An 8936-nucleotide genomic window follows, 5' to 3' on the forward strand; every position below is an offset into this window, starting at 1 on the left:
CCTGGTATTTTTAAAAAATGAAACCTCCAAATACGGACATTTTGTATCATGTTTGGTTTGTAATTCAGCAGGGAAGCAGGAAAACTCTGTCCTGTTTTTACCCTCCTCATTTACATTGATCCCGCTTCCCCCGAGCAACCTATTATAATTCCATGGTCATATTTCATTAAAGAACTCTTTAAAATGCAACATTCTTAATGGGCTCATTGTACATTTGTGTCTAAATGTGCGTGTGAGATGTGTATGGCAGTCCCCGCCCTCCAAACTATGTGTGCAATTCCTGTTTGTTCAATCCCTTTATGTGGTGATCAAAAAGGGACCATGTGCCCACGCTGAAGGGGGCTGGCCCAGCGAAGGAAAAGAGCAGGTCTCTACACATGTAATCCTTGTCAAAGAATTTAGGCAATCTTTTTTTTTTTTTTTTATTAATGAATATTTCAATAGTTATTGCAGCAAGCTTCTCATGCGTCTCTTTTCACTGCTCCCTCAGCTCATGAGTGAATCACTCATCTAATGATTTAATTAATAGCATTGTATCCACAGATGAAAAGCATATATTTAATCAGCAAAATAGTGAGCAGAGATCAGGGGCTCTGAGTGTCATCAAAAGGTCCCACTTGCTCACTAAGCCACCCTAGGCCCTGTGACACCCTTGCTTAATTGAGAGTTAATAAATAAATGTGGTTTGAGTAATCCATGGATCCAGCCTCTCAGAGCCCCCAGTCTAGCTGTGTGGATGTGGGTGTGTGTGCACGTGTGTGTGCATGCATGCTTTGGCCAAGCTCACTGTGTCACTACAGCTGTGCCAAGGCAAACTCTGCTCTCATGTGCCAGAGAGTGGTTTATTTACCTGAGCTGTCCCCCATGTCACTGCATGCACCATATGTTACGTCCCTCAGTGATTGGTCCCAGAATGCTCTCTTTTTAGTGTTTGTCAGATAGTATGTTTATTTAGTGAGAAATATTTGACGTGCTCCTCCTTTCTAATTACAATCTCTCAACTTTACAGTTTTAATGCAGCAAAACAGAAAACTCAGATGACAAATGTGGCTGTTGTTCACAAAAAGACAATTTTGGGACATTTCTACAATGTACAGCACTTTATTTATTTATATCATAAGAACACTAGGTTAACATTTTAGATTGAAAATTGTGCATTTTTTGAGCTTTTAAGTTAATCCCTCTCAAAAAACAACCCTAAAACAGTATTTTTCTCCATTCATGCATCTCTGAGCAGCCCTCTGAAACCCAACTCTCCGAGCACCAGCCCCTCCCAATCCACAAAAATGAAATATTACGCAATGAACTAGGGAACAGCCCCTTCTAGGAAGAGTCTGTGCTGCCGGCACCGCCTCCAGCCTAACACACACACACTTTCTTTGAGATGTTAGCGGTGATCGACAGAACACTTCTATTTTAAATGCACAATATGCTCATCCATTTAGCAAAACTTTAAAAGCTGTTTTTGTTTTTGTTTTTTTTTTTGTGGGTGAAACAGACCTGCTGCAGAGGGCGGCTCTAGGATGACATCATGAAAGGGTTGGTACCCACAAGGAGCGAAAGACGGATCCTCCAAAATCGAGTTGTCTTACTTCTGAGAATAAAAAATAACCAAAGTTTAATAAAATATGTTATTTCGTATGCCCAAGGTAATATTTGATCATAAATATAATTTACTCTGAAAGGCATCAGTAAAGCATGGTATAGTCCCTTTAAATTAAAATGATAAGGCTGCGAGAATCTGAATAAAATAGCTTAGATGCAAAGTTATGAGGAGATGAAAACAATACAAAACTATTATTTTTGGATTTTTCTATTTAAAAATTCTCAGGTCAACTCAACCCATTAAACACAAACCGTCTCATTGACAAATTTCCAAACAAGACCCCTGCACTTATTAATGTGCTGAGTGACGTCAATGCTGACTCAGTGAACACATCAGGTTTTGTGCTGCTTGAACAAACTGTTTGTTTCACTGGTGGTGAAAATAAAACTAATAAAGTCACTGTGGTATGTTGGAGTGCCTCAGGGTTCCAATCTTGAACTTCTGCTGTTCAGCCTCTACTGAATAAAATAACCACTTTTTATGTTTGTTTTCGGAAGCAAAGAGTTAAGATAACAAAAGAGTTTGCTTACAGAGGCACAAAAATCAAAATTTTAGTTAGAAATATCTGGCTTTATAATTGATCATACGTGAGCTTTGGTCCTCACATTGAAGTCAAGCATTAACATATTAAAAGTAAATTCCAAAGTAAAAAACTTGGAGGAGCTGGTCCATGCCCTCATCCCTTGAGAGCAAAAGTAAAAGTCTTGTGTCTGCTCTTGTGAAAAAGAAAAAAAGAAAAATCACTCAAAGGAGTGGAACCCAAAATCTTGTCAGATTTAACATGTCAAATCCAACTTTTGGTCAAAAACAGTAGAGCTGTGACATCTGCAGAAAGTCGTGCTGGTTGAGCCAAGTATCAAAACCAAACAGGGAGGAGCTGCTAAGAGCTGCTGTACTCTGATGGCTTCCTCAGATGTTCCTCAACTGGTTCTATATTTAAGTCCAAAGCTAAAAACACTGCTTTTCTGGTGGCACTTTTTTAAACACAGATCTCGCAAGATTTTACTCCAAGTGTATTTTTAATTTGTTTTTTATTTTATTTTAAACATCTCAAAATGAGTTTTTGTTGTTTTCAAGTCAAGTAGCATAAAGATCACTCTACAGCATCTTAAGCGCATTTGCAAAAAACTAAATACAAGACTTGGATTGTGTCCGAGATCCCTCCTTAATTCCTAACTACTTCAAAACTACGGTATATAGTGCAGGACTATATAGTACCCTGGATTTTAAAGGCAATTCTCACTATTTTTCTTTTGTTTTCCAAGCGCCGGATATGACGTCACTGATTTCACAAAGTCAAAATTGAATCAATCAATGCAAAGTTTATTTATGACTCCATTGTGTTGTAACAGTGAAAATGTGGATGCTTTATAAAAAAAAAATACATTTAAACACGTCTTTGATGGAAATTGTTTGACTTGACTGCAATGCATTATGGTCCATATTCGCTAATCTAGTGAGCATCGATGCAAGCTGTTTTTTTGCAAAGACTTCTGGGAAATTTTGGGGAATTTTTAAATTTGGACACCACTAGAAAATGGTGTACGCACTATGGCAATATATAGTGAGTGTGTGTGAGGGTGTGTGTGTGGGAGGGGGGGTTACGGACATAGCCTTGGTCCACAAAATAAATCTGGCTAATTTGTTAGCTCAGGAAAACACATTAAAAACAAGTGTCACATTTGTCAAGATAGTGACATGTTGCTCACTCAAATAAGTCACTATGTTTTCAGGGCGGCATCGCTTAAAGTCCTCCAACAAAATAAAGTTGAGGACATAGAAAACACACCTATTAAAGCAAATACTTTTTTCACATGAAAACTGCTTGATATCTTGACTTCCAGGTTTGATGTTTTATTTTGAAGTGCTTCCTGTTCGGTTACTATGTGATTTTGTTGTTTTCTTTTGCATTTGACTATTTGCTTCTCTTGCTTTGTTTTTGTGTCTGGAAAGTCTGGAGTGTGTAGAACAGTTGTATAGCACTTTTAAGCAACAATTAACAAATGTTTTTTTTTTTGTGCACCTGTTGACGTTCTGCACATGTGGATTAAGGTCAAAGTCCTCCAACTCAAAACCCATAATGGCAGAATAAATAGAAAAAAAAGCTGTCATTTAAGGCAAATTTAACTTAATTCTATTTTTATTTACATATCCCAATATTACAACACGGTTCATAGAAAACAAAGAAATGGAAGTCCCGGAATAGCCCCCAAATTTTTTGACCTTGTGTTTCGTCAAGGGGTAGTTGGGCATACTTTATTTTTCATTACATCTTACCGATCTACAGCACATTATCACAAAACACAAAAACTCTCTTTAGAAATTGATAACATGTCTGTGTGTATATATAAAACTTTCTTGGCGTTTTAGGACCATTCTAAATGATCTGATGCCAATTTCTTCCAAAATATAAGACCTTTTGCTTTTGTACTCATTCTCAGGAAAACAAATGTTGTTCTTTTTTTAAATGTCACATTAATTTTAAAGTTAAGACCAGTTAAATATAAAAATATACTTCCAGTGCTTTATCTTACTTTTAGGCCCTGATTGATTCTCTACCAACTGTTTTAGGAAAAAATGTTTTGACCTAAACACTATTTGGATTTTTTTTTCTTTCAAAAAACTATTAAATAAAACAGAAACAAAAAAAATCAAACTGTAATATATCAAATTGAAAAATAACAGACAAATCTTAAAGTTGTTTTATCAAGTATATTTTATTTGCTACTTTTTTATTTCAAATTCTTTGATTTATTTCATGTTACCATTTTTTGCACCAATTATATGAATGTTTTCTTATGAGTATAAAGTCTCTTTTTAATCCTTGAAAGAAAGTAAATGAAAGCAGAAGCTCAAAGATTTTCTAATTGCTTTTTTTCCCAACATGTTTCTTTTTTTCAAAATATGTTTTGAAGCAAATTTCTTTTTTTGTAAGTCAAGGAATGTGAGGAAAAAAAAAAGAAAAACTGTGAATGTGTTTAACTAAGTAGGGGCAGCCCCAAGTCCATTTTCCATAATTTATTGATAAAGGCTCTGGAAAATGCACAGGAAAAAAAAACTAATGAAATTATCAACGTTCCTGAATTAATGATGAATGGGAATAAGAAAAGGCTGGGCTCTCTGTGGAGTCGGAGAGGAGTGCTGCTTCATTAGCCATGCAGTCTCATCACATCCTTTTTTGGAGCTGCAGACGGGGACTCTCCACCCGCTCCTCTTCTCGCCGTCATGACCTGCCATTGGATTTCATTCAGAAAAACCCTCACCTTCCCTTGATCCCGCCGGCCCATACTCTCTGCATTTTCTCCTTGGCTAATTCCTTTTTCTGACTCCTGTCACCATAACCCAAACCTCTTGTTGCTTTTCATAAAGTGGATTTTTGTTTCAAATACCTGAAGCTGGAGCGAGAAACAACCTAACCAGACCGTGGAGTTACTTTTTTTTTTCCTCGAGTTCCCCCTCCTGACTGCCTCTCCAAGGATACCATTTCTGATTTTGTACATGCAGATGAAATGGGAGGAGGAGGGTTTCTTTTTGGATTCACAGCCCCCCTTCTGCTCCTCCTCTTCGTCTTCTTCTTTTCCCTAGGTGGAGCAAAAGCTCGCTGGTGAGCTGAGGCATGCTGAGAAATCCTGGGCATGGGGCCTCATTAGGTAAGCACCGGCCAGGGCAGCAGGGCTTCAACCAAGCGCTGATTATTCCGACCTCAAAGACTGATTAGAGGTGTTGCCTGTCAAAGTGAACAGTCTTAGCTTTTCAATGTTTATGTCAGTACCTGTAATGTTAGAGTAACACACAATAATTAGTCTTTTATTAGTCTGTAAGAGGGAGCACTTAATCATGGTTCAGTTAATTTGACTTTTGTGCCTCGTTTGGATTTTATTTTCTGAGCGGATTTCTAAGACTTCATAAACTAAAACATAAAGCCTCTTATGAAAATTGATGGCATGAAGCACAACGGTGACAGACAGGACAGCAGTGACTATCATGAGGAGCCCTTTTACATGATAATCTGATCTGGAATATATCAAATTATAAAATAAAAACATAGTGTGCTATCATTACAGCTAATTGTGTGTGTCAGCCTGAGCACGCAGAGCTGTGAGGTCACAGGTGTAATGTGGATCCCCTTCTGCACACACCCACACTTTTCTTATGAATTGGCTGAATTGATCCCCGTATGAATTAGGTTTGTCCTCAAAGGACTTCGTCAATACATTGACTCCTTTTATGAGGGTCATCAAATAGCCATTACTGGGCATCGGGGGGTCCCGTTTGGGGAGAGGCTGCGCAAAGTGACTGATGAGGTGGATGGGGATTGTGGCTCATCTTGGGGGGGCTCTGAGCTGAGGGCCTGCAGAGAATAGTGGAGGGGGGAGCTTATTGAGTGCTAAATTCATTAGTCAAACAAAGTCCGATGAAATAGGCGTGCAGGAGAAGTGCTGCACTCCGGAGAAAGGCTGTGTGTGATGGGAAAAATGTAGGGCTATTTACGTATATGTAATAGATAAACTAGCTTGTTTGATTTAAAAAGGGAAACAGTTTTAAAAATGTAATAAACAATTCATCTTATTTTAAATAATGTAATGTGACTAATAAGCTTATTTTTATCTAAATTTATGTCAATCAATTATTTTTTTGATTTTCAACAGGTAAAAAACACATGTTATTGTTTTAAACATCTAAAATTAAAACTAAATAAATAAATAAATAACAGGTACATGGGTTTATGTCAGCTAACAATGAGGTAAATAGTCAAATATCTTAGTTTTAGCTTAGTTGTAATAAACATAACTCACTTGTTTTTAATTATGAATGATTATTGATACATTTTAATCTGGATTATCTGGTTATACCTTCTACTATAGTTTTAAAAATTGTTATAAAATACATTTTTGAAATGTTATACAGTTCAAACATACATACATATTTTAAAAATGTAATAAACAAATCTGGTAAAATATGGTTAAGCTCAAAGCAAATAATGTGTGACATTTTTTGGTGGAAAAAAAATCTAAGCAGTATATACATATTTATTTATGATGTTCCAGCAATGCGCAACAGTATAAAAAACAGAGAAGGGAGGAAAAAAAGAAAAGAAATCCTTGAGTATTCCCCATGGCGGCTTCCAGGTATTATGAAACAATCTTTGAAACTGAGCACAGACACAGCAGCGTGTAAACAAACTGCCACTGCTGTCAAACACTTCTTCAAGAAGTGTCAAAAGTTCAGACTTTTCAATTACAGCTGTTTTAATATGCATGCAGGCCTCCCCTGACTGATTAAAATGCAGCATTTTAAGTCTAATTGTTCAAGAAAACTGTGTTTTATGTTGCTGCAGTGGTAATAACTAATGATAGATGAATAAAATTTGCATACATTTCCCAGGCCAAGAGAATATCTGATCATTGTGCCACAGAGAATTGCTCTAAGTTAGGAAGTTAATTTCATTATCTCCTCCTCCTCCTCATTTAAAGACCCCCACTTTACAATAATTGGAAAACAGAATAAAAGATTAACTTTTGACTAGATGACGGGTGTTAATAAAGTGTGATGGAACGTGAGCGTAACAGAGAGGGTACCAATTACAGCAGCCAATCTCAGCCAGGGAACCAGTGATGGTGGTGGTTCAATCTCTTCATCTGCAGAACCCTGCCATCAGGGACCCACTGCGCAGACCTCTGCTCCAGCTCGCAGGCTAATTGTCAATTCTTCTTAAGTCATAAGGAAAGCTATTTTATCCAGGCTTTGGAGACTAAGTGAACTGTCAAATTAAAACAAAAATGGAGTTTGGGTGTAGATACAAAGCAAAAAACAGATCAGATTTTGCAGGTCAGATTAAAACATGTATTTTTAATAATAATACATTAAAAAAATGTTTAAATTGCAAATGAAAAATTGTTAATTCATAGAGTGTGTAATAATTTTTAAAATCTTGATACTATTATTTTAGAAATGTGGCCACAATCTATGGAAGTGTTAACATTTTTTGGCGTTCTGGTGGGTGTGTTCACGGACAGCAAACAAATTCCCACCACCTGCTTCGTCCTAATTCTCACGAGTCCCCCCCATCCTTCATCATGTCACTGCTTCAGTCACATTAACCACATAAATCACTCTGGCCGCTCATGTCGTTACTCATTGGCTGATTCAGGCGTCTTGCAGGACTGACAATTACAATGGAATTCTGCTTGTCTTCTATTTTTAGCTCAACTGGAGTCATTTGTAAATGTGAAAGTGAGGGACGCAAATACATTTAGAAAACAAGAAAATAAGTTCCTGATAAAGTAGAAATTGTTTTTTTTTTTTTAAATTATGAATCTATTGGGATTGTTGGGACTAATATTGCTCATTGTGGATCCCAAGAGGCTCAATAAACTGGAGCTAAAAATAAAAAAAAATAAAAAGTGGAGGATTATTTATCGCATTTTACACAGTTCCTACAGAAAACACCAGAAAACGGATCTACAATCAGGGAAAATTGCAACATTCAGATCCCATTCAAAAAAAATACTTAGACGGTTTTCCCAGCATCCTTTTTGTTTTCAGGGTGGAAGTTCACACAATACTGCTTGTTATTGTCCAGATGATGAAGAAAAAGTTTGTTTTAAGCAGTGTGATATAGAGCATTTGATCTTTGTGACCGGAACTTCTTTCTTTTTTTTTTTTTTTTTTTTTTTGCTCACAAATTACACTTCTGTGATATCTGAGTTAACACGTGGTAGATGAAAAAATTTCAGACAATAAAAATTAAGAAAAAATGTTCTCTCTAGCCTGTTTTTGTTCAAAAGATGCATATTGTCGAATACCTAGTAAAACATAACGATTAATCATGATTAATCACAATCCAAAAGTGTGATTAATTGGATTTTTTTTTAATCAAATGATGGCATTAATTCAAAGTAAAAGTTCTAAATGTACAGTTTTTGTGTGATTATTTGCAGATAATAAGTGGTTTCCAAATACTGTAACTTAAAATAATAACTGCGATTAATCGCAAATAATTTTCCCCCAGGTTTGCGATTAATTAGTTAATTTTTTTTAATCAATTACCGGCCCTACATTTTTTGTATGTCCTGGTCTTTATGATGTGAAGTTTAAAAAGCTGATTGTTAAAAGAGATTGAACATACAGTATATTTTTTCCTCTCTGGGTTGTTAGACCTGCTTTTTTCTAACAAACACACCAAATGTAACAATTTTTAAAACCTTTTTGTAAAAAAAAGTAAGCTTTGTCATCATGTCAGCAGAATATTTGTTGGGTGTTTGTACTGCTATTAACATCTGTTTTTCTCACTTTCTTGATTGCACATTGTTAAAGATATAGGGTGATA

Source organism: Oryzias melastigma, linkage group LG1 (assembly GCF_002922805.2).
Source record: "Oryzias melastigma strain HK-1 linkage group LG1, ASM292280v2, whole genome shotgun sequence".
Classification (NCBI taxonomy): Eukaryota; Metazoa; Chordata; class Actinopteri; order Beloniformes; family Adrianichthyidae; genus Oryzias; species Oryzias melastigma.